Here is a 24,345-nt window from a genome sequence, read left to right as displayed (position 1 = left end):
AAAAGCTGGCTACTGAGACGCGAACACCTCCAAGAGTAGCAGACACACCCAACAGGGTCATCTGTGCAGGTGTGAGCAAACATACAAGGTCAGAGAGAACCAGGAGGATGGGAAGGCCACAGACAGCGGAAGGAAGCAGTTGGGGGTAGGGGGGGATCCGGCCAGAAGGCCCTGGAGCTGCAGCAGTGGAGCAGGGTGGGGAGGGGAGAGTCACCCACTGCACCTCCCTTGGCCCAGGTCAGGCAGTTCAGTTGTATCCAAGGCCTGTGGGAGAGAAACAGATCCATAAAGTTGTCGGACTGGTTTGCCCAGAATGTGGAGAACAGGAAACACAAGGTAGAGAGGCCGAGGGAAGAGGGTCAAGTAGGGAGGGTTGTCTAGAGTCAAAAGGCTGTTATCTGGCTCCCAACACATCTGGCAACAAGGGCAGCCAGCACTGGTGGGCCACAGGGAACCAAGGCCGAGGCTTCACCCAAGGCTGTTTCCTGGGTGCAGAAGGTGGTCAAGGGGCCAACTGTGAGGGAGCCAGGGGCCAAGGAGCCAGTAAATGCTGAAAAGAAAAGGACTAGGGTTTCTGGAACCCTAGAGAGTGATGCCCACAAAGAGGGTACCACTCTTGAGCGACAAGCGTGAGTAGTGATGAGCTCAGGCCAATGCGAGAAGCGTGGGCAAGACCGAACAAAGGCTGAAGCCTCATACACTGACAGTCTCTTTGACGGAGCCAGTCAGGCTCCTCTGAGCCCCCTGCCCCTTCTGTCGCTGTCCTGGTAGATTCCAGTTTTAGCAAGAATCCCGCTAAGGCAGTTTAGCCAGGATCCCCCAGCCCTCCACTGCTGGTCACCTTGCACATCTGACCAAATCCTCACCCTCCTAGTGCAGCATCCCCCACGTTATCTGATCACCCTAGCCTGACTTCAGCAAGAATTCTGTTAGGTCTGTTAACAAAGAACTACCCTACCCTCTCATAAATTCTCCATCCATCCACCCCTCCCCCTACTCTGCTCCCTGGCTATAAATTCCCACTTTTCCCTGTAATATTTGGGGGTGAGCCCAATCTCTCTCCCTTACTGCAAAACTCCATTGTTATAGTCTTTACACCTATCATGACAGTCCTGAAGAAAGTCTACCTTACTGTGTTCGCAAGTGTCAGAATAATATTTTTTTTTTCCTTGAACAATATGGAGCTCTAAGTCTTCCTGGACCTGGAGTGTGAGAACAACTGGGGCTGGCATTTCGGGCTGGACGCTGGCCTCCCCCAAGAATCCTCAGGGACAGATCATGTCTGCCTGGCCAAGAAGTAAAGGGCTGAAACCAGCTACAGAGTAGCCAGACATCAGGGAGGTCACCTGGAGAGGAAAACAGAGTGTCTTCGCAGCAATGGTCACTCAAGTGGGCAATCGGAGCCTTTCCTTGGAGCAGCTGGTGGCTGCAGCCGGGAGGCCTGGAAAGAGCTAGGTCCTGAGCAAAGCTTGAATGGGCTCTCCAGACTGGGCATCAAAACACACCAAAAGTCACACCATGGCCTGAACTTGAGCAGGGTGTGTGGGACCCAGTAGCCCCTCCAGGGGAGACCAAATCTGAAGCTGGGGCGATCATATTCCTTATTCCCACCTGCCACTTTCCAATAAGCCTGAGTTTCCCATGGTGCCCTGGGGGGCTTCTGATGCATAATTGCAGACCCTGACTTAGGACTGTATCCAGGGATATGCTGCTGCCCTCGGCCCTCCCAGGCTCACCACTCAGACCTCAGGGTATGGATTGAAGAGATTCAGGAAACACTCATGTAATTCCAACTGCTGTTTGAGGGCCCTTCTCCTGAGGATCAGGACTACACATTCCTCCAACCTTTTTTTTTTTTTTTTAAACTTTTTGGGCCCTGCAAAATAGACTGGCACAGGCCCCAGTGGTTAGTACAGGTGGACAGGGAAAAGCCAGAGAGGGGGGAGGTTCATCAACCCTTTTCTCGGAGTCAACCCTTACTCAGCCCCAAAGCGTGACTTCTCCCCAAACCTTACCCATACAGGAAAGCCTGGCCTCAGCTCTCCTCAATTCCAGGGAGACACAGAGGCAGCACCAGGAATGCACCTCTGACTAGGATCCCAAAGGCCCCACCACCACAGCTCACAGCCACTAGACACAAGCGGACAGAGCCCAAGAAGGGAGAGGCCAGTCCCTCCAGCTGTCCAACTGATGGACACCAGGGCTCCAGGAACTTCTCTCTGGCTGTTGAGTGAGGGAGACAGAACAGACCTCCAGAAGCCTGCCCAGGCCCACCGTATTTCAGATTACCAGGCCTGCTGCCTCCTAAGAGAAAACCACAGCCCTGCCCAGCCCCGCCCAGCCCCACTGGACCCCCACCAGGCCCAAGAATGGAGGAAGTGGGGTTCCCAGAACCCGCAGCTGGTGAGCACTTTGCTGGGAGCCATCAGAGTCATGGCAGCAGTCCTAAAGCAGAGTATATCAGCCTAACTCAAGAGCTGCACATACTGCATCGCAAACCTGAAGTGTATATGCTTCGCAGTAACTCCACCACGAACAGGGAGGGCGGATTCTTCTCACTTTACAAATGAAAACACCAAGTCCAAGAAAGGGAGAAAAAAAATTCAAAGGCTTGTCTAGATCACTCAGCTACAAAGTAGGTACAGCTCGAAAGCTGGCCTCATCACTGTCCACTCTGTGTGACGGACAACATTCTTCACTGGTACATTCAACCAGCAAGGGCACTGTTTCCCACTGGCCAGGCCAGACCCTCTACTAGTCCAACACACCACTTTTCTGTCTGAACCAAAAAAAACAAGCTGTTAAAGGAGAAAACAGATGTTGACACATTATGAATTACCCCCATTGCTATAATGAAGATAAGACAAACCAGGAATGCTGGCATTCACTTAGACCAAAGACTTTCAAAAAACTGGTGTATGTAGTCCCCTGAGCACTCTGATGACCAGCCAAAATCGAGACCATTGCTGTAGATAACCGTTACCTCTCCCTGTATTCCTGATAAGAAAACAGAAGCCCTGAAAAAGGAGGAAAGATGCCCAAAGATAGTGAGTTAACCACAAGCAGAAGAACCTGAGGTCTCACCACCTCCGCCAGGGTTTCCTGGCCTTGCTGGAAGTCACCAGGGAAGAAGCAGGCAACAAAGCACAAAAGCAGGGTGCAAAGTGTAGCCAGCTCTTAGACACCCTGCAAGGGTGGCCCAGGTGGGAAAATGCAATTAACAAAGGGGTTCCACCTGCTTCACAGGCCAGAGAACCACCCCAACCCCACATCCAAGCCTGATCTCCATGTGGCTCCATCCTTTAGGTAACATCACCACTTTACCTTTCCACACCCCAAGGCCTGCAAGCTCAGCCTCGGAATCTCACTGGTGGAAGGGGAAGGGCAAAGCCTATGGGGTATTTCTGCCTGCTCCTGCTTCCAGGAAAGTTGGCTGCCCCTACTCGCCACATACAGAATATGAGGAAGACAAGAAATCCAAGGATTGATGTGTCAGGGCAGAGACAGGGAGCAGGAGCCTGCTTCCCATCCCATGGGTAATACCATCCTTCCTTAAAGGCCACAGGACCCAGCGGCAGTAAACAGGGATCCTGGAACCCAGTTCACAGCCCCGAATGCCAGGCAAGGAGCTAAACAAGTGCTTAATGAGAATCCCTGGCTAGGGTCTCTGCACCAGTCCTTGGGCCCACGAACTGATGACTGAATAAATGAATAAGCAAAAGAAGAACCCAAGGAATTCAAAATACCTTGTCCAGGGTCAGAGGAACAAGTTGCTTCTACAGACCACCTCTTACTATGCTAATAAGCATTTTTGTTCACCATACCTCTGCCCTTCAAATGTGACACCTCAATTCATCTCTAACCTAAATGACATTTCTTTGACTAATTCATGATTGGTGTTCCTGGTGACACAGAAACACACAACACTCAGATCTAGACCTTGGAAATAAGTTACAGAGACAGCACAGTGTTGGGCAGGTGGCAGACATCAGTGCTGCTCCCCAAATGTTTCCAGTCCTCTTTTGCTCCCCACCCTGCAGGGAAGTATGGCCATGTGACTGCTTTGGCTACTGAAACGCCACTTCTAGATGGAAGCTTTAGGAGCCAGGGTGAGATTCACTGTGCTCCCTGTCTCCAGGTGCAAGTAACTAGGAGCGTTCCAATTAATCAGCATGGGTCCCATGGTGAGAACAACATAAAGCAGATATGCGATGGATGTGGTGTGAGTAAGAAATAATCCTTCACTGCTTCAGGCCTCTGAGATTTGAGGACTGTTACCACGGCAAACCCTGATCTATCTAGACAGCTACAGGCAATGACTCACCCCCCAGTCTTCTGCGCAGGGTAGTGCTGGTCTTCCCATTCCCTGGCCTTAGGGAGATAAAAGCTACACTGACAGTCAACCAGCAGGGGTTCAGAGACACCTGCTTTGTGCCCAGACAGATGAAATGCTTTCAGAAGCAGAGGATATGAGGGGACCTGCACTGAAGAATTTACTAGCTCCTCTGTGGGCCAGGCTCTTCAGTGTACTAATCAACTTGAATCACTTCTGAGAGGAGGCTTTATCTAATTTATCTAATTAGATATGAGAAAACCCAGTTCACATTCAGACCTCACTCGGTGACCTCTCTGGGCCATGGTTTCACCATCTGTAAAGTGGGACATTAACATTACCCACTGCACTGTGTTCTTTCAAGGATTAAATGAATGAATACACACAAAGCTTCTTCGATAGTATGTGGTATGTCTCAATAAACATTGTCTTAATAAACACGATTACTGCACATTTAAACATTCCATGTAATTGCTATAAGCCTGTCCGTAACTCCTCCAGTTTTTAAATCCGGCAAAGGTTTCCCAGGACTGGCACAGTGGCACTTTGTAAGCATTGCCAAGCTGAATTCTGTCCCAGTAAAAGTTGGAAGTCAAATCCCTGAGCACAAGGTAACCCTAGCGTGAGGCCTCAGGAAATGCTTCCACAACCCAGAGCTTCTAGAACTCCCAGTTTCCTGGCCTCTCTGGAAACTTCACTGCCACCAGGACCCATGGGGCAGAGCTCCCTCCCCTCCCCCAGGGAGAATGCCTTCTGTCCTCCCACTCCCAAATGCGGGATGGGAGGGATGGGAGGCACCCTCACCCGGCCTCAGAGATTTGCACAGCTACCCAGCTGGCAAAGGATGGAACTTTCCTAAGCAGTCAACCCTTCCGCGGTTCCTTCCTTTCCCTGCCCTTTCTTGTTAGTTGTTGCTAAGTCACTTCAGTCGTGTCCGACTCTGTGTGACCCCATAGATGGCAGCCCACCAGGCTCTCCCGTCCCTGGGATTCTCCAGGCGAGAACACTGGAGTGGGTTGCCATTTCCTTCTCCAAATTTTCTTGCTAAAGGCAGCAACAAACCTCAGGATGCACCAGTGGACTTGAACTCGAGTGCCTGAACAGTGCTGCTAAGCTGAGACTGAGTTCAGCTTAGTAAACACTACAGAGAATCTACTACATGTCCAGCCCAGGTTCTAAGACCGCATAGAACTGACAGCCAATCAGGGAGCTGTGAGCCTAGAACAGTGCTTGCAACAATGCCTGGCACCCCACAGATTCTCAACCACGCTTTGTTGAATGAACTGAAGACCATGTTTAGTGGTTCAAGCAGTGGAGTTCAGAGATGTGAGGATGCAAGAAGACAGAAGGGGAAATCCATCTAGTAGCCTGGGCTTCCAAGGCCTGACCCCCAGACATCATGGATCCTCAAGATAAGACAAAGCTTGGAGATAGCAGAGGAGCTGGAAGGACATGTAGGGCCATCACGGAGGAGTATGAGTTTCATTCTGAGGGTCCTTGGAGGATCCCTGGAAACAAGGGCGCTCGGCCTTCCACAGGGCTTACTGAACGATAGAGGTGATGTAGGGGTGCTGGGGTGCTTTGATGACCAAGGCACCAGCTTTCGCTTCACCAACAGGGAAGGGTGACCCAAGCACTCTGCAGGCACTAACTTCCTGTACCTTGAGGTCAAGGGGAAGGGGAAAGGTTACCCTGAAGGATTTAGCAAGCAGCTCCACCCACTTTTATCAACCAGAGGGCAACCCCCATTTCAGAAGAGGGGAAGAATCCTATGGAGCTGACTATGGTTCAGAGAGCACAGCTGCACAGGCTCCAGTGCAATGCCCTGCACTCAGGGCCCAGGTTGACCTGATGCCCCTAGACCCCACCACCAGGGACAGCCTGCGAACTGGTACACTGCTGCCAGATCAAGCTGCCAGGCCAACACGGGGGCCAGCCGCTTCCCCACGACTCCCAACAGCACGGACTGCTTCCAGCGAGAGACCAACTTCGTGTTCCCCTGGATTCGTGTCCCAGCGGTCCTGATGCACAAGTCCCTACACAAATACACACACACACCCTACCTACCAATACCATCACCCCTACCGGGCAGGAGCAGTGGCCCGGGACGAACGAACTCCACAGCCACAGACCCAACTCGACCGAAGTTCCAGTTTTATCAGGAGTTGGGTTTGCTCCCAAGCACAACCCCAAACGACCAACACAGAGAAGCAGGATCACCACCTACTCAAACTCCGACCGCCCCAAATCCGTGAAGGGCAGAATGGGACTTAGGGCCAGGGTGGGCGACTGGGAGCACACTTGGGGGGCAGGGGAGGGGACCGCCCTCCCCGGTCGGCGCCACCCTCCACCCTCTAGCCCGAGCTCCGGGCGGCCGAGGGTCGGTGGCGGAACCGAAAGGAGTGCCCATCCCAAGGCTCGCGGCTGGGGAGGGGAGCAGAGCCCAAGACCACGGCGATCTGATCCCTCCCTCCCCGAGTGCTCCCACCCACGCCCGGCCCCAGCAGGCACCCGTCCGGGAACGCGGACAGGGAGAGGGCGACAGAACCCCGAGCGCCAGCTGGGTCGACCGCTGTGGCTCTCACTCCGCTCGGCGCCCGAGTTCGGCTCAGCGGGGTCCGGGCCAAGGCCTCAGCCCCTCGCGGGTGATCTGAGCAGACAAAGCCAGCGCTGGCCGCCGGGCCGCCCCGGGGCAGGAGCGAGGGCGCTGGAGGGACCGAACCTGGACCAGGGGATCAGTCCTTGTCCCCAGAGGGCGCTGGGGGGAGTGGGGGGGATCGGCTTCAGACAATGAGCGGGGCAGGGCCCGACGCTCCAGCGGGGGCTCCGCGCTCTACTCACCCGGGCGCGGTGGCGGCGGCGGCGGCGGCGACAGCAGCGACGCGGCCGGGCTCGGCCAAGGAAGTTAGAGCAAGTTCGGCGGCGCGGGGCGGTAGGGCGCGACTCAGGCCGTCCGAGCGCGGGGGCGGGGCGCGGAGGGCGGGGCAGGGGGCGCGGCGCCGGGTGGCTGCTGAGAAAGGGGCGCCGCTTCCCTGGGCCGCCCGGCGCGGCGCCGCCCTCCGCGCCCCGCCCCCGCCGATAGCCCCGCCCCCGCCCCGCCCCGCCCGGCCTTCCAGTCCGCGCCTGGGCTGAGCCCGCGGGGCCCCGGGCCGCTTCGAACCGTTCTGGGCGGGGCGGGAGGCGAAGGCGGCCCTGGTCGGCGCCCGCCGGGTGGGTTCGTGGCGTAGGCCTAGGCGGGACCCGCACCCCGCGTTTGGGGCCTCCGCAATATGCGGACGCCACGTCGGCGTTGTCACTGACCCGACCGGAACCCAGCCTTCTTGAGAGCGCGAGCTCTGGGGGCCACATTTCGCGGCGGGGCACGACGAGGTGACCGGGTAGAGAGGTGAGCGCAGGGTTAGAAAAATGGCTGAATTGAATGAAGATACTGAAAGGCGTTCCTGCCGGGCCTCAGAGGCTGGGAGTGGAGGTAGGATTCCAACCTAGAATAGTAAATTAACGTTTATTCCTTTACACACCCACCGGCAGGTAAAGACTGGCTTCTGGTAGCTTTGGTGCTAAAAAATACCAGGCTTTCTTTGGACCACCTGCCGAGATTTGTCCCTCACCTTCATCCTGAGAAGATGGCTGAGAGGGTTCTTGAGGGGAAAGCGGGGCTAGAGGTACAGCCTGTGGTAGACAGGTATTCACAGTGCCGACTGGGCTCTGGTGGTAAAAAGGCTGACCTCTGGGGGTCTCAACCCACCTATCTGAAAAATGAGACCCAGGCACCGCCACTGAGCCTAGAACTCATTCAGTGGGGAAGAACTAGGCTACTCTGCTGGGCAGCAGGAAATTCGAATCTGTTAGAACTGGGCCGAGAGACTGGTTGCTCCACCTTATGGTAAAAGCAACCAACAGGTTAAGTGCAATGTAAGGAGGAGATCTTGTAAAGGAACCGTTGGATCCATTCTCAGTTTTTTCTTATTAAGGGGGATGCAGCCAGCCTTTGACACCCAGACAGCTCAGAGACCTTCTTGGAGAACTGCCCATCCGTTCATCTAGAGGAGATAGTGGGTGTTTGATTGAGTGCCCGGCCCTGATTTGATGCTCAGGATACAGCCATAAACAAGACAGCGGAAGCCTCTTACTCCATAAAGCTGATTTTTGGTGATGGAGACATAATTGCAAGTTGAAGTAAATGCTGGGAGAAGAACAAGGGACTGGGTTAGAAAAATAGGAGCCATTAATTCTTTAGGTGGAGCCAGCAGGAAAAATGTCTTTGAGGAGTTGATGTTGGAATTGAAGTCAAGAGAATGAGGAGATAGTGCTGGGAAAAGCCAGGGAGAGACATTCTCCCAAACCAAGAACAGCTTGTGCCAAAGTCCTGAGAAAGGTAAGCTGTGAATGTGTCAAGGAGCTAGGGAGGAAGAAAAACAAAAATAATATGGCCAGAGTATGGAGCCTGGGAAACAGAACCAGGATGATATGGGGAGGTAGGTGGGGACCAAGACATGTAAGACTGTGTCTAGGTTCAGTTCAGTTCAGTTCAGTTGCTCAGTCCTGTCCGACTCTTTGCGACCCCATGAATCACAGCACGCTAGGATTACCTGTCCATCACCAACTTCTGGAGTTTACTCAAACTCATGTCCATTAAGTCAGTGGTGCCATCCAGCCATCTCATCCTCTGTCGTCCCCTTCTCCTTCTGCCCCCAATCCCTCCCAGCATCAGGGTCTTTTCCAATGAGTCAACTCTTCACATGAGGTGGCCAAAGTACTGGAGTTTCAGCTTCAGCATCAGTCCTTCCAATGAACACCCAGGACTGATCTCCTTTAGAATGGACTGGATCTCCTTGCAGTCCAAGGGACTCTCAAGAGTCTTCTCCAACACCACAGTTCAAAAGCATCAATTCTTCGGCGCTCAGCTATCTTCACAGTCCAACTCTCACATCCATACATGACCACTGGAAAAACCATAGCCTTGACTAGACGGACTTTTGTTGGCAAAGTAATATCTCTGCTTTTGAATATGCTATCTAGGTTGATCATAACTTTCCTTCCAAGGAGTAAAGGTCTTTTGATATCATGGCTGCAGTCACCATCTGTAGTGATTTTGGAACCCTAAAAAATAAAGTCTGACACTGTTTCCACTGTTTCCCCATCTATTTCCCACTAAAGTGATCGGACCAGATGCCATGATCTTAGTTTTCTGAATGGTGAGCTTTAAGCCAACTTTTTCACTGTCTTCTTTCACTTTCATCAAAAGGCTTTTTAGTTCCTCTTCACTTTCTGCCATAAGGGTGGTGTCATCTGCATATCTGAGGTTATTGATATTTCTCCCGGCAATCTTTAATCCCAGCTTGTACTTCTTCCAGCCCAGCATTTCTCATGATGTGCTCTGTGTATAAGTAAAATAACCAGGGTGAGAATATACAGCCTTGACATACTCCTTTTCCTATTTGGAACCAGTCTGTTGTTCTATGTCCAGTCCTAACTGTTGCTTCCTGACCTGCATATAGGTTTCTCAAGAGACAGGTCAGGTGGTCTGGTATTCCCATCTCTTTCAGAATTTTCCACAGTTTGTTGTGATCCACACAGTCAAAGGCTTTGGCATAGTCAATAAAGCAGAAATAGATGTTTTTCTGGAACTCTCTTGCTTTTTTGATGATCCAGCAGATGTTGGCAATTTGATCTCTGGTTCCTCTGCCTTTTCTAAAACCAGCTTGAACATCTGGAAGTTCATGGTTCACATACTGCTGAAGCCTGGCTTGGAGAATTTTGAGCATTACTTTACTAGCGTGTGAGATGAGTGCAATTGTGCGGTAGTTTGAGCATTCTTTGGCATTGCCTTTCTTTAGGATTGGAATGAAAACTCACCTTTTCCAGTCCTGTGGCCACTGCTGAGTTTTCCAAATTTGCTGGCATATTGAGTGCAGCACTTTCACAGCATCATCTTTCAGGATTTGGAACAACTCAACTGGAATTCCATCACCTCCACTAGCTTTGTTCATAGTGATGCTTTCTAAGGCCCACTTGACTTCACATTTCTGGATGTCTGGCTCTAGATGAGTGATCACACCATCGTGATTATTTGGGTCGTGAAGCTCCTTTTTATACAGTTCTTCTGTGTATTCTTGCCACCTCTTCTTAATATCTTCTGCTTCTGTTAGGTCCATACCATTTCTGTCCTTTATTGAGCCCATCTTTGCATGAAATGTTCCCTTCATATCTCTCATTTTCTTGACGAGATCTCTAGTCTTTCCCATTCTATTGTTCTCCTCTATTTCTTTGCATTGATAGCTGAGGAAGGCTTTCTTATCTCTCCTTGCTATTCTTTGGAACTCTGCATTCAGATGCTTATATCTTTCCTTTTCTCCTTTGCTTTTCGCTTCTCTTCTATTCACGGCTATTTGTAAGGCCTCCCCAGACAGCCATTTTGCTTTTCTGCATTTCTTTTCCATGGGGATGGTCTTGATCCCTGTTTCCTGTGCAATGTCATGAACCTCTGTCCATAGTTCATCAGGCACTCTATCAGATCTAGTCCCTTAAATCTATTTCTCACTTCCACTGTATAATCATAAGGGATTTGATTTAGGTTGGAGACCTTTCATTAAACCATTGAAGGGTTTTATGCAAAAGACTAATGTGTTCTGATTTTCTACTGTGTGAAGAATAAATTGGGGGGGTGGCAGGCAAAAATGAAAGCAAGGAGACAGTTAGACTCTTACGGCAGCCCTGGCCCAAACTCATGGTGGTTTGGACCAAACTGATGGCCACACTAAGGTCAGTAGTTGAAAGATGCTGTTTTGGACGTGGACATCAATAGGATGGATGTGGGGGAGGCAATGGAGAAACCAAAGATGACTTTCAAGTTTCTGGCTGGAGTAAGTGGGTGAACAGTGCCTCATATTAGGGGTTAGGGTAGGCTGGAGGAAAGAGACTACAGCTCAGACAGGCACATCAAGAACCCTGTGTTTATGTTGAGCTCGAGATGCCCATCAGAGATCCAGTTCAACTGTCCAGTCACTACACACCCAGAAGAGAGGTGTGGGCTGGAGGTGGGGCTTTGAGAGACATCATTCTAAAGACGGTAAGTGCCTTGGGATCTGAGGGAGTCACCCAGGCCAAAGAGGTAGATGTAGAAGAAGGGGGGGTTCAAGAGAGACCCAGAGGAGTCAGAAGAGCCAGAGCAAGAAAGAAGACTGAAAAAGACTTCTTTTTCAAAAGGCTGAGGAAGTGAAAGGAGAACCAGAGAGTGCTGTATCCCAGAGACTGACAAAGCAGTGTTTCCAGAAAAGAGTGGTCAGCTGTGTTAGATGCTGCTCACAAACCAGATAAGATGAAGAAAGGGAAGGAGCCTTTGATTCTGGCAACACGAAAGTCGTTGGTGCGCATGATAAGGGCAGTGTTCCTGGAGTAGTGGGGTGGCTGCCACGCGATGGTAGAGTGGTTGTGTTTGGACAGCTTATCCAACAGGGAACACAGAACTGGGAGAGGTCTAGAAGGGATGTGGAAGGATAGGAGGCCTTGGCAGAGAATGCTGGATGACCCTAACAGCCATTCTCCCCTATTTCCTTTATTATAGACTTTCCAATTCTAGCTGGCCACATAGCTTCCTTGACTAAAACCAAGTTTCTAGGACTCCCTCAGGGCTCCGCATAATCACATGACTCAGTTCTAGCCAACAGGAAGTAAATGGAGGTGAGCATGTGCAACACGGGATAAGTAGCTGTAAAGGGAAGTGGTGTGCTGGCCTCAGCCATTGTTTTCTCCTGCCCAATGGAATATGTAAAGATGTAGCTGCAGCTCAAGCAGGCTTATTCAACGCTGAAGTGGAAGCCGTGTGTTGAGGATGTTAGGGCAACAAGTTTTTGGGTTCCTGATGTTTAGGGATTTGCTGTATCTACTCTGGGCTACCTACTTCACCCTTTGTTTTCCAGTGCTTATAGCCATATCTAATTTTAATTTTTGTTAGGATATTTGGATTTTATTCAAATGTGGAAGGGAGTAGAACAAGCTTGCAGAGTGATAGGAATGACTCAGGAGAGATGGCAGGAGTGATGATTCGGAAGAAGAAGTAGAAGGAGATGGGATGTGGGCAGGAATGGTGCTGTGCCCTCTGGTAAAGGGATGCCCCCACCATTATTAAGGGGGATGTGGAGGCAGAGAAGATATTTCCAGTGAAGGTTGGGATTGGAAAGATGATCATCCACACCTGATGATTTCTGCTTAACCCTGGATGGTGAAGAATGTCGTGAGCCTAGAACAAGGAGGAGAGAGTAAAGCCAACTTTGTGAATCATGGACCCCATGATGTTAGTGGTCCTGCCAGCCTGAGGAGCCTCAGAGAGACAGCTGCTTCCTGGCGCAGTTGGCCACACTGCTGCAGGACATGAAGGGGGTGAGGGAAGTGCCCATAAAGCCAGCAAGGCCGCCCCCCACCCCCACCAGGCCTCACTGAGAGTTACCGTGACACTCACCTGCCATTCCCAGCTGCCCTTTGAGACCCACCAAGCTTTACCTGACCCGTTTTTACAATCATTTGTTGTGGCTTTCAGAGAGCATCAGGGACACTCAAAACAGAGCAGGCCCATTTTCTTTCCTTTTTTAAAAACTAAAAGGAATCACAGTGGTTATCATTTTGAAATGTACAGAAATACCAAATCACTATGTTGTGCACCAAGACTGACAGTGTTGTAGGTCAATTATATGCTTCAAAAGCAGACTCACGGGAGAAAGAGATCAAATCTGTGGTTACCAGTGTTGGGGCCGGGGGAGGAGGGGGATTGGATGAAGACTGTCAAAGGGACAAGCTTCTAGTTGTGAGATAAAGTACTAGGAATGTAATTAACACCGCTGTATGTTACATATGAAAGTCATTCAGAGAGTAAATCCTGAGTTCTCATCACAAGGAGAAAAATTTATTTTGTTTCTCTTAATGTATGAGTTAATGGTTGTTCACTAAACTTATTGTGGTAATCATTTTATGATACTTGTAGATCAAATCATTTTACCATATACTTTGAACTTACACAGTGCCATAGGTCAGTTACATCTCAATAGCACTGAAAGAAGGAAAAAAAAGTACCATGTAACCTAAAGCGAAGAATGGAGATATGGACAGTCCCAACTCATAAAAGGGCTGTATTTTAATGGTGATTTAGTTTCCGGGCTAGCCCCTAGAACTGTAATTGCTAAGAATATAACTGAATTATTGCGCCTACTGCAAGCCTGAGGTATAGATTATGGGAACAGAAAATAGTACAAGGAGGGGTAAAAGAAAGAAGCTGAGAGTACTTTCTTCTCCTGGACCTGGAGTGGCTATAAAATTTAAATGGAGGAACTTGGCATTACCATCCTCGGACTTCCTCCTTTAACCCTCCCATCACCCCCCTCCCCCACTGCCCCACTCCGCCCCCTGCCCCGCCCCAGTCTGGTCCTTGTCCCAGGGCTGGTTTTGCTCACATGGGCTCCACCCTAGCACTTCTGTGTGTGTGTACAGGACAAGAGGTGGGGAATAAACGGAAACACCTTGAATATAAGAGGGATTTGGTGTCCAAGTGTTCCTAATTCTCAGTCTCTTGATCATGAGCAAAATATTTTATGTCTCTGAGCCTTACTTATTTGTGAAGTCAAGATAATAGAACCCACCTCACAAGCTTGTAGTAAGAATCAAATGAAATAACGTTTGTAAAACATCCTCTAAGCTAGAAGAAACTCTGTTTTCTTGGAAAGATGCCTTATTAGGGCCAGACGACCAAGGGTCCTCACTTCAGTCAGGATGTTTTGGTTGGAAGTGACAGAACCCTACCGAAACTAGCTTAGGCCAAAGGAGGGAAAATTATTAGAAGGATACTCAAGTCATTCACAAAATCAAAAAGAAGAACTTGAAACTCGATCGATTCTGGATACTAGGGGCTGATCCTGTGGGCTACACAGACCAGGAGCCCTTTTCTGTCTGTTTCTCCTAGTGCTCAGAGCTTGCCCCATGTTGGAGATGTGACTCCAAATAACTCTACACTCTAGGAATCCCAAGGAAGGCCTTTAATTGGCCAAACTCTGGTCATGTGCCCACTCTTGAACCAATCACTGTGGCAAGGGAGAGGGGTTTCCCTAGTTCCACCAGGTATAGGTCAACATGTCCATCCCTGTGGTCAGTAGAGCAACATCTTTGCCAAAGAAGAGGTGGTGGGTGCAGGACCAGCCTAATTCTTGGCAGAGTTTTACAGTATATATATGCCTGGTATTGCTTAGGCCCTAAGCAATCACTGAAAGGTTTTAGGCAAAATAGTACCATTATTACACTTGTGCTGAGAAGACCCCTAAGGCTGCAGAAGGATTGGCGGGAGCAAAATTTTAAAATAGTTACGAAGGAACCTGTACAGTGGTTCAGAAAATTGATAATGAGGAAATGGTAAGAGGTGAACAGATTCAAAATATATTTAGGAGGTAGAACTGAGGGGGGACTAATAGGATGGTGACTAATAGGAATTCTGGCTGCATGGACAGTGATGCTGTTTACTGAGACCAGGAATCCAAGTGACTCTGTGTGTATTTGGTGAGGGGGTCACAACTTGGACCTCTTCCCTTTGAGAGATCTCTGGATAGAGAAAAGAGGTCCAAATTGCTGTTTGACGTTCAGGAGAAACACCTAAGCAACATTATATATTTGAGAACTGTATTAATCAGAACTTGTGTTCGGTTCCTGTAACATCAACCCAACCACACTGCTTTAACTAAATGGTATTTGTTGCTCTTTGTTGCTCTATTTATTGAAAATTCTGACATAACGCCAAGTTTGAAGGTAAGCAGAGCAAAACTGGTCATTCAGGGCCCAGGTCTGCCCTGTCAGTCTGCTCTGGCTCTCCTTATTGGGAAGCTTGCATCCTCAGAGTCAGCTGTGGTCATACAGCGGCTGCTGCAACTCCAGCTTCCCAGCTGCGTTCCACATATGCAGGAGAAAGAGCAGACTGGATGAAGGAGCAGCACCTGTGTTAAGGAGAGCAGCCCTCTCCCAGAAATCCCCACTGCCTGCTGCTTATGCCTCATTGGCCAAGTCTGATCACATGGAAGTCCTTAGCTCCATGAGAGGCTGGGAAATGTAATTTAAAGAAATAAGTCCAAGCCTGTTTGACAGTAAGAAAAGGAAAATGATACTTGAGAGAGCTGCACAGAGAAGCTGATTAATAACTGTGAAAGTAGAGGAAATTATCCTGGGACTGGGAGTTGAGAAGGGAGCGTAACTGAGGCCGAATCCCGATGAACGTGGGGCCAACCAGAAAGAGAAAAGAAGAGGGATTAATTAACCTGAGAAAGAGCATCAGCAAGGTAGGTGCAAAGCCAGAAAGGTAGTATGTATACAAGTCGAGGGAAATGAGGGTTTCAGGAAGGAAGGAGTGGCCCCCAGTTTCCAGTGTTGCAAGGAGGACTGCAAGACGAAGCTGAGGAGTAACGAGGATTAGCAGCTTCAGAGAGCTGGGTTAGTGGAATAATTGAGTCAAAAGTGGGCTGGAGACTAAATGAGGCTCAGAGTGAGATCGTTAGCTGGAAGATGATGGGGGTAAGAGGCTGAAGGAGAGGTTTGTTTGGATTTTTTATGAAGAGAGAGACTTGAAGACGTTTAAATGATGCAGGAAAGACAGTAGAAGAGGAGAGATTGAAGAGTCTGAAGGAAAAGAGATGATGCTTACTGGAGAAGGTGGGAGGGACTGGGATTCAGGACAAGCGGGCAACCAAAAACTGAAGAGCCGAGTTGGATACAGATGTTTGTGGGTTTAGTGGGGGTCCCTGAGTGAAAGCAGGCTTTTTTTTTCCTTCTGAAAATAGGAGAAATAGGTCACCTGTTAAAAGAAAGTGGCTGTTTGGTGGGATCCAGGGATTTTTAGAGAAACAGTAGAAAACGAGAGAAGCTTCTGAGGAAGGCAGGCAGGAAGGTTTGAGGATGGTGAACCAGAGTCAGAGTCACGGCTCAAATGAGACAGCCTTCATCAGTCCTCAGCGACTGGGGTGTGTCCCGGTGTAGAGAGCACAGACCGGAGAATTGATCAAAGTGTGGAGGGGGTTGCTGGAAAGGCATAATAGAAAACAATGGTAGAGAGGGTTGAAGACAATTGAAGAGAAAGCACTGAAGTGTTGCATCATGAGCTGTGGGTGTTGGGGGAGAGAAGTGATAGCTGGAAGGGCCAGCAGATGGAGAGAAAGGAGAAGATGGGAGTGGAGCTGGAGGGCCCTCATTGACTACAAAAGACAGGAGTGGTTGCATGAGGCTAGGTCGGACAGAGGGATGTATCCACGGGTGGGAATGATTGAGCTGGAATGAAGGAATCAGTGACCCTTGGAGTGAGGAAGTCAGGGTCAAGTATGGCAGGACTCAGGTGAGCCGGGCCCTAACATCTTTCACCCTGAGCTGTCTTGAATTAAGGTTGCCTTTCTTGAAAAGATCAGGGAGCTGTGGAGAAAGGTAAAAAGAAAAGAAAGTAATTTGTTAGCCTGTCACCCAATGCCTACCCAAATATCTGTTTTAAAGAATTTGTAAATTTCCAAGGGCTTCTTGCTCCGATATGCAGCGGCCACCGCGGCTGTGAGTCTTCTGTCCTCAGAAGTATCTCTACCAGACCATAGAGATTTGTGATAGGATCCCATGTGTGAGCACAGGACACAGTGGAGCTTACTTTAATGGTGGAGGGCAGGACTGTCATAGATGATGGTAACGGGGAGTCCTACCTATCTCTCCTTAGTTGTCCAACCTATAAACTGAGGGTGGGAGAGAGGGGACAGTTGTTTAGTAGGTAACCTCCCAGGGCCCTTCCAGCCTTGACTGCCTGTGAGTCAACCCTACTGTCATTTCTCCAAATGGGTAAAGACAGTTTTGCCAAAGCAGGAAGGTCCAGATGTTTCCAATAAGACGTCAGAGGGAGGGTGCCAATCAGCAAGATTAAAAGTAAGGTCAACCCCAGCTTTGCCCCTGAAAGCTGTCTACTAGGGGAACTGTGGACTGTGTGCAAATGTGAAAATCACTTGACAGTGAAGAATTATTCCTTCTGAAATAATCTCATGTGAACTGACTTTGACAAAGCTATGCGTTTGTAAAACAACGTGGAAAGGTAGGCTCAGAGTGAGTCACTCACCCCGTAAGACGTAGAACCAGAACTGTTAGCTTTATGTCCAGACCTTTGTGTCTCAATCTTCCACCCCAGACTGGAGAGTCATGATCACATGGATTTGGGGATTCACTGAGCCCCTGGGACCCCTATGCTCAGGCTCTGCCAGGAGGGACCCTTGATAGGAACCCCAGGGAGGGGGACAGAGAGGCACCTGCCCCAGCTGCCTGAAGCAGAGCAGAGCAGAGCAGAGGTGGATGCTGTACCCATCACAAGCGCTTCTGCCTGGCTGCCTCACAGCTCTGGGGACTTTCCCGCGGTTCCGTGGGAGAAGCTGGCTGTCCCTGGGGAGCAGTGCGTGCTAGCTGCTGCGCGTGCACACACTGCCATCTAGGGGCAGCTAGCTGAACTGGCTTTATGGAACCACTGCTCTGTGTGTTGGGGCAGAAGAAAAGGGCTTTCGGTCTGGTCTGAGGCTGCTTCCTTCCTGGAGCACTAGTTCTCCTGGCTCCCCTCTCCTAGTTACCCACTCAGACGGGACTATGCGCCTCCTCCTCCGAGTATCCGAATCTCCCTTCCCTGTAAATGTTTCTTCCCTGCTTCTACCGTCTCCACAGGCTCTCTGAGGTCTGGCCACACTTCATGTTCATCACCAGACTTGCCCTCTCTCATGAGCCCCAGCCCCAATCTGGAAGGAGAACTTGATTCCATGCTCCCCTTCCCCCAGGCCTTGAGAAGTTCATGTCCCTGAACTCTGCACAACTCCACAAGCCTGGTCCCCATAACCACATCTGAGCAGGTCCCCGTAACCACGGCTTTGACCACTGGCCTTCTTCACACTCAGTGATCCAGTCTGTCACCTCTAGCTCAGGGGTGGCTGCACAGCCTGCCCTTCAGGTCCCAGTATTGGAATCTGCCCTTCAGGACCCAGTGTTGGAATCCGTTGAATGGCTTCTGGCCGAAGGAAGCTGCCTCACCCAGAGTTCTTAGATCCAGAGCTTGCCAAACCCTCTTACCTCACTCTGGACAAGTGATGAGTGATCCTGGCTCTGGCCTCCCCATGGGGTCAGATGAAGCCAGAGTTCAGTTTCAGTTCAATTTCTCCCTCCACCCTGTCCTGCTTCCCCTACTTCCTGCACACAGGTCTCTGGATTAGCTTCTGTTTCCAGTGCACTTGACCACAGCACATATTATCACCTCAACTCAGAACATCTTCTGCCCATTCCCTTTGTGTGAGAATACAGAAGGAAGAAACCAGCCAGCCCCACTGCTCAGCCAGGTCCTTCAGAAGAATGGGCCTGGATGTTCCCATGTCACCAGCTTCCAGAGTGTCACTCACACTCTGGCCCTAGTGTCTCCCTTTCTTTCTCCTGCTCCAGCTACTTCTGGCCAATTGGTCCCCAGTTTCCTTGGGGGGGCTCTGCCTGCTGCCCTCTGTGAGTCTTCAGCCCTTGCCCTCTTCCTCTTTCAGAGAGGCACATTTGTGTACCCCAAGAGTGAGAAGCTGATTACCTTGGTTGACTGTCACCCTCTACATCACTTCTTGGACAAAACTTTTGTGCTAGCTTTGCAGGTTGGTCTGCCTTACATACCTGACCAGTCCATGGGGCCCTAACTCAGAGTCCAGGACCCACCTCTGGTCCAGCCACTCTGTCCAGGACAGTTTGGGGTACAGAGCTCTGGTGAGGGGACTCCAGTGGAGCTGCTGCATGAGAGCCCCAGGAGAGGGCAGTGATGCGTGGCAAATGAGTGCATAGTGCCTCTCTTGTCTGCTGCTAGGGCTGCTGCCTCGAGATAATAAAGTTTGATCTACATATTAGCATTTGCAACCAGTTTGAGTATGAGTATGCAGATCCGGTTTTGTGATGATTAGTCTTATGGTCGATTTTTAAAGGTGTTTAAAACATTTATGAGACTGAATCATCAGAATTGGGAAGAGTGTCATTGATTACACTTAACTTCAAATGTTCAGGGCAATCTACTTTGTTAAAATTATAAAAGGTCAATTTGTTAACTGTGGGGATCTGTTGTTGTTTAGTCGCTAAGTCGTGTCCGATTCTTTGCGACCCCATGGACTGCCGCATGCTAGGCTTCCCTGTCCTTCACTGCTCAAAAAAGTCCTTCACTACCTCCAGGATTTTGCTAAGTTTTGAACAAAATCCCGGAGGTAGTGAAGGACAGGGAAGCCTGGCATGGGGCAGTCCTTGTGGTTGCAAAGAGTCAGACATAGTATGTGAATATTTAAAGAAATGTTAACTGTTTCCGCTTTCCCATGTTGCATGTGAGACAAAGTGTGGAGCTGGCTGTGTTTCTCTGTGTACACAGAGTTCTTTGGGCATTAAAGAGTAAGCTGTGGGGAGCCCAAGGAGTGCTGAGAGTCAGTCCAGGGAGCAGGACACTCTCACTGTCTGTGCACCGGGGGTGAGAAGGTGTCTGTCCTGTGCTCTGCCTTGTGGCCCAGCTGGGGCCACTGAAGGGGGCTGACCCTGTGCCCTAGGGTAAGGGATTCACTGCTGGTGGCCCCCCAGCCCTCACCCCACACAGGCCTGAAGTTGATTCAAGGTTCTTTTGAGTCATGAATGTTGGGGAAGAGATGAATGCCAGATAAGGGCAGCTGAGGCCCCTGCCTGGCAAACGTGTCAAAGGCTTCCTGCTTGAAAGGGCAAGCCGCACAGCCCACCCAAGGAGCTGGCTGTGTCTCTAGGCCCAGTTCCCCAGCCCCTCTGGCCCTCAGGGCCCTGGCCTCCTCCTCCTCTTGAGTAAGGGCAGTGCCAGGATAAGGGCCTGGCAGCAGGCTAGTCTTCTCTCCCCCTATACAGGCACAATTAGAAAGAGCACAGGGAAGGCCCAGTGCCAACTGGATCCACTGACAGGCAGAGCAACTCTCCCAAGGGCTTGTCTGAATTTGCATTCTTCTCCAGGCCTCCTCTCCCCTTGCAGGCCCATTGGGCTTACCCAGCCATACTGATTCTATACAATTTAATGTGCCCTGAGCTTCATGCCACATCTATAACCCTCTTGGAGGGGCTGAGGGTGAGGGCGCAAAAAACTTTTGGTCAGTAAATCAGATACGGAGGTTTACTAAGCAGATAGGATAATGCTATTTTTATTATTTCATTAAAATATTTAATTAGTTAATACATTCACATGTATTAAAGTTCAAAAAGGCTTTGGAACGGACATTTTCTTCTCACCTGTGTCCCCAGCACCCTCTTCCTCGAGGCAAATACTGTTACTGGTCGTTCGTGTATTTTCCCGATAAGGGCAGCAGGCTAGTCTTCTCTCCCCCTGGACAGGCACAATCAAAAAGGGCACAGGGAAGGCCCTTATCAGGATGTTGTGGAAGACGCTGTGGGTTGAATCCTCAAATCCATTCTGTTTTCTTTTTCTAGGGATAGAGTCACCAAAGTTTGGCAAGGTATAAACCTATCCATGAGAAAGACTACATTTTCCCAGCCACTGTTACAGTTAAGTACAAGCATACCTCATTTTATTGAGCTTTGCTTTGTTTACCTGTGTATGTGTGTTTACAGATTAAAGGTTTGTAGCAATGCTGCATCAAGCAAGTTTATAGGCGCCATTGTTTTTCAACAGTATTTGTTCACTTTGTGTCTCTGTGTCGCATTTTTGGTAATTCTCATAATATTTTAAACTTTCATCATTCTTATTTTTGCTATGGTGATCTGTGATCAGTTATCTCTGATGCTACTACTATTGCATAAAGATTACTACTTGCAGAAGGCTCAGACGATAGCGTTTTTAGCAACAAACTTTTTAAATTAAGATATGTACATTATTTTCTTAGACATAATACTACTGCACACTTAACAAATTACAATATAGTGTAAATATTACTTTTATATGCACTGGGAAACCAAAAAAATTCATATGACTGGCTTTTTTTTTTTAATTTTGCTATATTTACTTTTTTGCAGTAATCTGAAACTGAACCCATGAAATCTCCAAGGAATGTATGTGCAGCCCTTAATCCTGGCCAGTAGGATGTGAGCAAAAGTGATACGTGCTTCTTCTAGGTCATACCTTAAGAGAAAGAAGTACGTTTAACCTTTGACAAAATTCAACATCCTTTCATGATAGGATTAAGTATGATTAAGTATGGAAGGATCTGTTCCATACCGACAGATTAAGTATGGAAGCATTATTCCTCAACCCACAGCTAACGTCATACTCAATGGTGTAAAGTTAAAAGCCTTTCCTCCTAGGATCAGAAATAAGACAAGGATGCCCACTACCACCATTTCTATTCAACATAGGACTGGAAGTCTTAGTCATATCAATTTGGCAAGAAAAAATAAATAAATAAAAGGCATCCAGTCAGAATTTCATCAGAATGAAATCTGTTTACAGATCACATGATATAGAGAACTCTGAAGGCCACCCCGAAACTGCTAAAACTCATAAATGAATTTAGTAAAGTTGCAAATATAAAACCAATATATAAAAATCAATTGCATTTCTATACACTAACAACAAGCTATCTAAAAGAGCAAGAAAGCAACCTAAGCTTTCTAAGTTAATAGATAGCTAAGCTAATAGACATCACTGGAGAAGGAAATGGCAACCCAATCCACTATTCTTACCTGTAAAGTCCCATGGACAGACGTGCTTGGCAGGCTACAGTTCATGGCGTCACAAAGAGTCAGACACAACTGAGTGAGTGAGCGCACAGTAGACACCTGTAAGCACATTGCACACAGCAACTACAGAACACATTCTGCTCAAGCGCCTGGGAAACACTCTGGGCGCTTATTTGGCTGCTCCATGTCTTAGTTGCAACACATGGCACGCAGGCTCAGTTTCTGTGTGGCATGTGGGATCTTTGTTCCCCAACCAGGAATCAAACTTACATCCCCTGCATTGCAAGGTGGATTCTTAACCACTGGACCAGGGAAGTCTCCCTAAAAAACATTCTTAAGTATAGACCATATGTTAGGCAATCACATAAATCTTTAAAAAGTAAAATAATTGAAATCATACAAAACTTATTCTCTGATCACAATGGAATGAAATTAGAAATCATTAACAAAAGGAAATTTGAGGAATTCACAATTATGTGGATATTACGCTTCCCTGTTAGCTCAGACAATAAAGAATTTGCCTGCAATGCAGGAGACCTGGGTTCAATCCCTGGGTTGGGAAGATCCCCTGGAGGGGAATGGCAGCCCACTCTGGTGTTCTTGCCTGGAAAATCCCATGAACAGAGGAGCCTGGTGGGTCTCATGGGTCCATGGGGTCTCAAAGAGTCAGACATGACTGAGTGACTAGCACACAAACAACATACTCCTAAATAACTAAAAGGTCAAAGATGAAATCAAAAAGGATATTAGGAAATATTTTGAAATGAATGAAAACAAAAACACCGCATACCAAAGTTTATGCAACCAACACAGTGCTTAGATGGAAAATTATAGCTGTAAACATCTATATTTAAAAAAAAAGGAAGATCTCAAATCAATAACCTAACCTTGTACCTCAAGATACTAAAAAAGAAGAGCAAACTAAACCCAACACAAACAGAAGGAAGGAAATAATAGAGATTAGTGCCAAAATAAATGAAATAAAAATGTAGAAAAAACGTTAAGAGGAAATCAACAAAACCAAAAGCTGATTCTTTAAAAGGATCAACAAAATTGACAAATCTTTAGCTAGACTAGTAAAAAAAAAAAAAAAAGACTCAGTTTATTAAAATCATTAATAAAAAGGGCCATTATTTTATTTTCAGAAATAAAAAAGATTATAGCAAAAAACAAAGCAATCTCATTTACAATAGCATCCAAATAATTAAATAAACCAAGGAGGTAAAAGACCGGTACACTGAGAAGTATAAGACATTGATGAAAGAGCCTAAAGAAGATACAAGAAATAAAAAGGGAAGGAAAAGAAGAAGACACAAATAAATGGAAAGATATTCCATGTTCCTGGATTGGAAGAATTAATATTGTGAAAATATCCATTCTACCCAAAGGAATTTACAGACTCAGTGTAATCCCTATCAAATTTCTAATGGCATTTTTAGGATACCTTTTAGGGAAACCTATCATAAAACCCTAAATAGCCAAAGAAATCCTAAAAAAGAACAAATCTAGAGGCATCACACTTTCTGATTTTGCACTATAGGGAACATTCCATGCAAAGATGGGCACAATTAAGGACAGAAATGGTATGGACCTAACAGAAGGAGAGATATTAAGAAGATATGGCAAGAATACACAGAAGAACTATACAAAAAAGATCTTCATGACCTAGATAACCACTATGGTGTGATCACTCACCTAGAGCCAGACATCCTAGAATGCGAAGTCAAGTGGGCCTTAGGAAGCATCACTACGAACAAAGCTAGTGGAGGTGAATTCCGTTGAGCTATTTCAAATCCTAAAAGATGATGCTGTGAACATGCTGCACTCAATATGCCAGCAAATTTGGAAAACTCAGCAGTGGCCACAGGACTGGAAAAGGCCATTTTCATTCTGATCCCAAAGAAAGGCAATGCCAAAGAATGCTCAAACTACCACTCAGTTGCACTCATCTCACATGCTTGCAAAGTAATGCTCAAAATTCTCCAAGCCAGACTTCAACAATATGTGAACTTCCAGATGTTCAAGCTGGATTTAGAAAAAGCAGAGGAACCAGAGATCAAATTGCCAACATCCGTTGGATCATCAAAAAAGTGAGAGAGTTCCAGAAAAACATCTGCTTTATTGACTATGCCAAAGCCTTTGGCTGTGTGGATCACAACAAACTGTGGAAAATTCTTCAAGAGATGGAAATACCAGACCACCTGACCTGCCTCCTGAGAAATCTATATGCAGGTCAAGAAGCAACAGTTAGATCTGGACTTGGAACAACAGATTGGTTCCAGATCGGGAAAGGAGTACATCAAGGCTGTATATTGTCACTTGCTTATTTAACTTAT

At 48.2% G+C, this 24,345-nt stretch overlaps 1 protein-coding gene and 1 long non-coding RNA gene across 2 annotated transcripts in view; one reads left to right on the top strand and one right to left on the bottom strand.

Moving 5' to 3' along the window:
• Nucleotides 1–7,322, bottom strand: part of TSPAN14 (tetraspanin 14) — a 56,479-nt gene extending 49,157 nt beyond the window's left edge. Inside the window, exon 1 of the mRNA XM_025284860.3 lies at nt 7,175–7,322. The gene's annotated coding sequence lies outside the window, so the exon portion shown is untranslated. The remainder of the gene's footprint in view (nt 1–7,174) is intronic.
• Nucleotides 7,323–15,342: 8,020 nt separating this feature from the next.
• Nucleotides 15,343–21,866, top strand: LOC102411767. The gene is made up of 3 exons (XR_006550874.2): nt 15,343–15,639; nt 20,804–20,878; nt 21,347–21,866. It is a non-coding gene; the product is annotated as an uncharacterized LOC102411767 (long non-coding RNA).
• The last annotated feature ends 2,479 nt before the right edge of the window (nt 21,867–24,345 follow it).

This window comes from Bubalus bubalis, chromosome 4, assembly GCF_019923935.1.
Source record: "Bubalus bubalis isolate 160015118507 breed Murrah chromosome 4, NDDB_SH_1, whole genome shotgun sequence".
Classification (NCBI taxonomy): Eukaryota; Metazoa; Chordata; class Mammalia; order Artiodactyla; family Bovidae; genus Bubalus; species Bubalus bubalis.
This window is presented reverse-complemented; position numbering and strand designations above follow the sequence as displayed.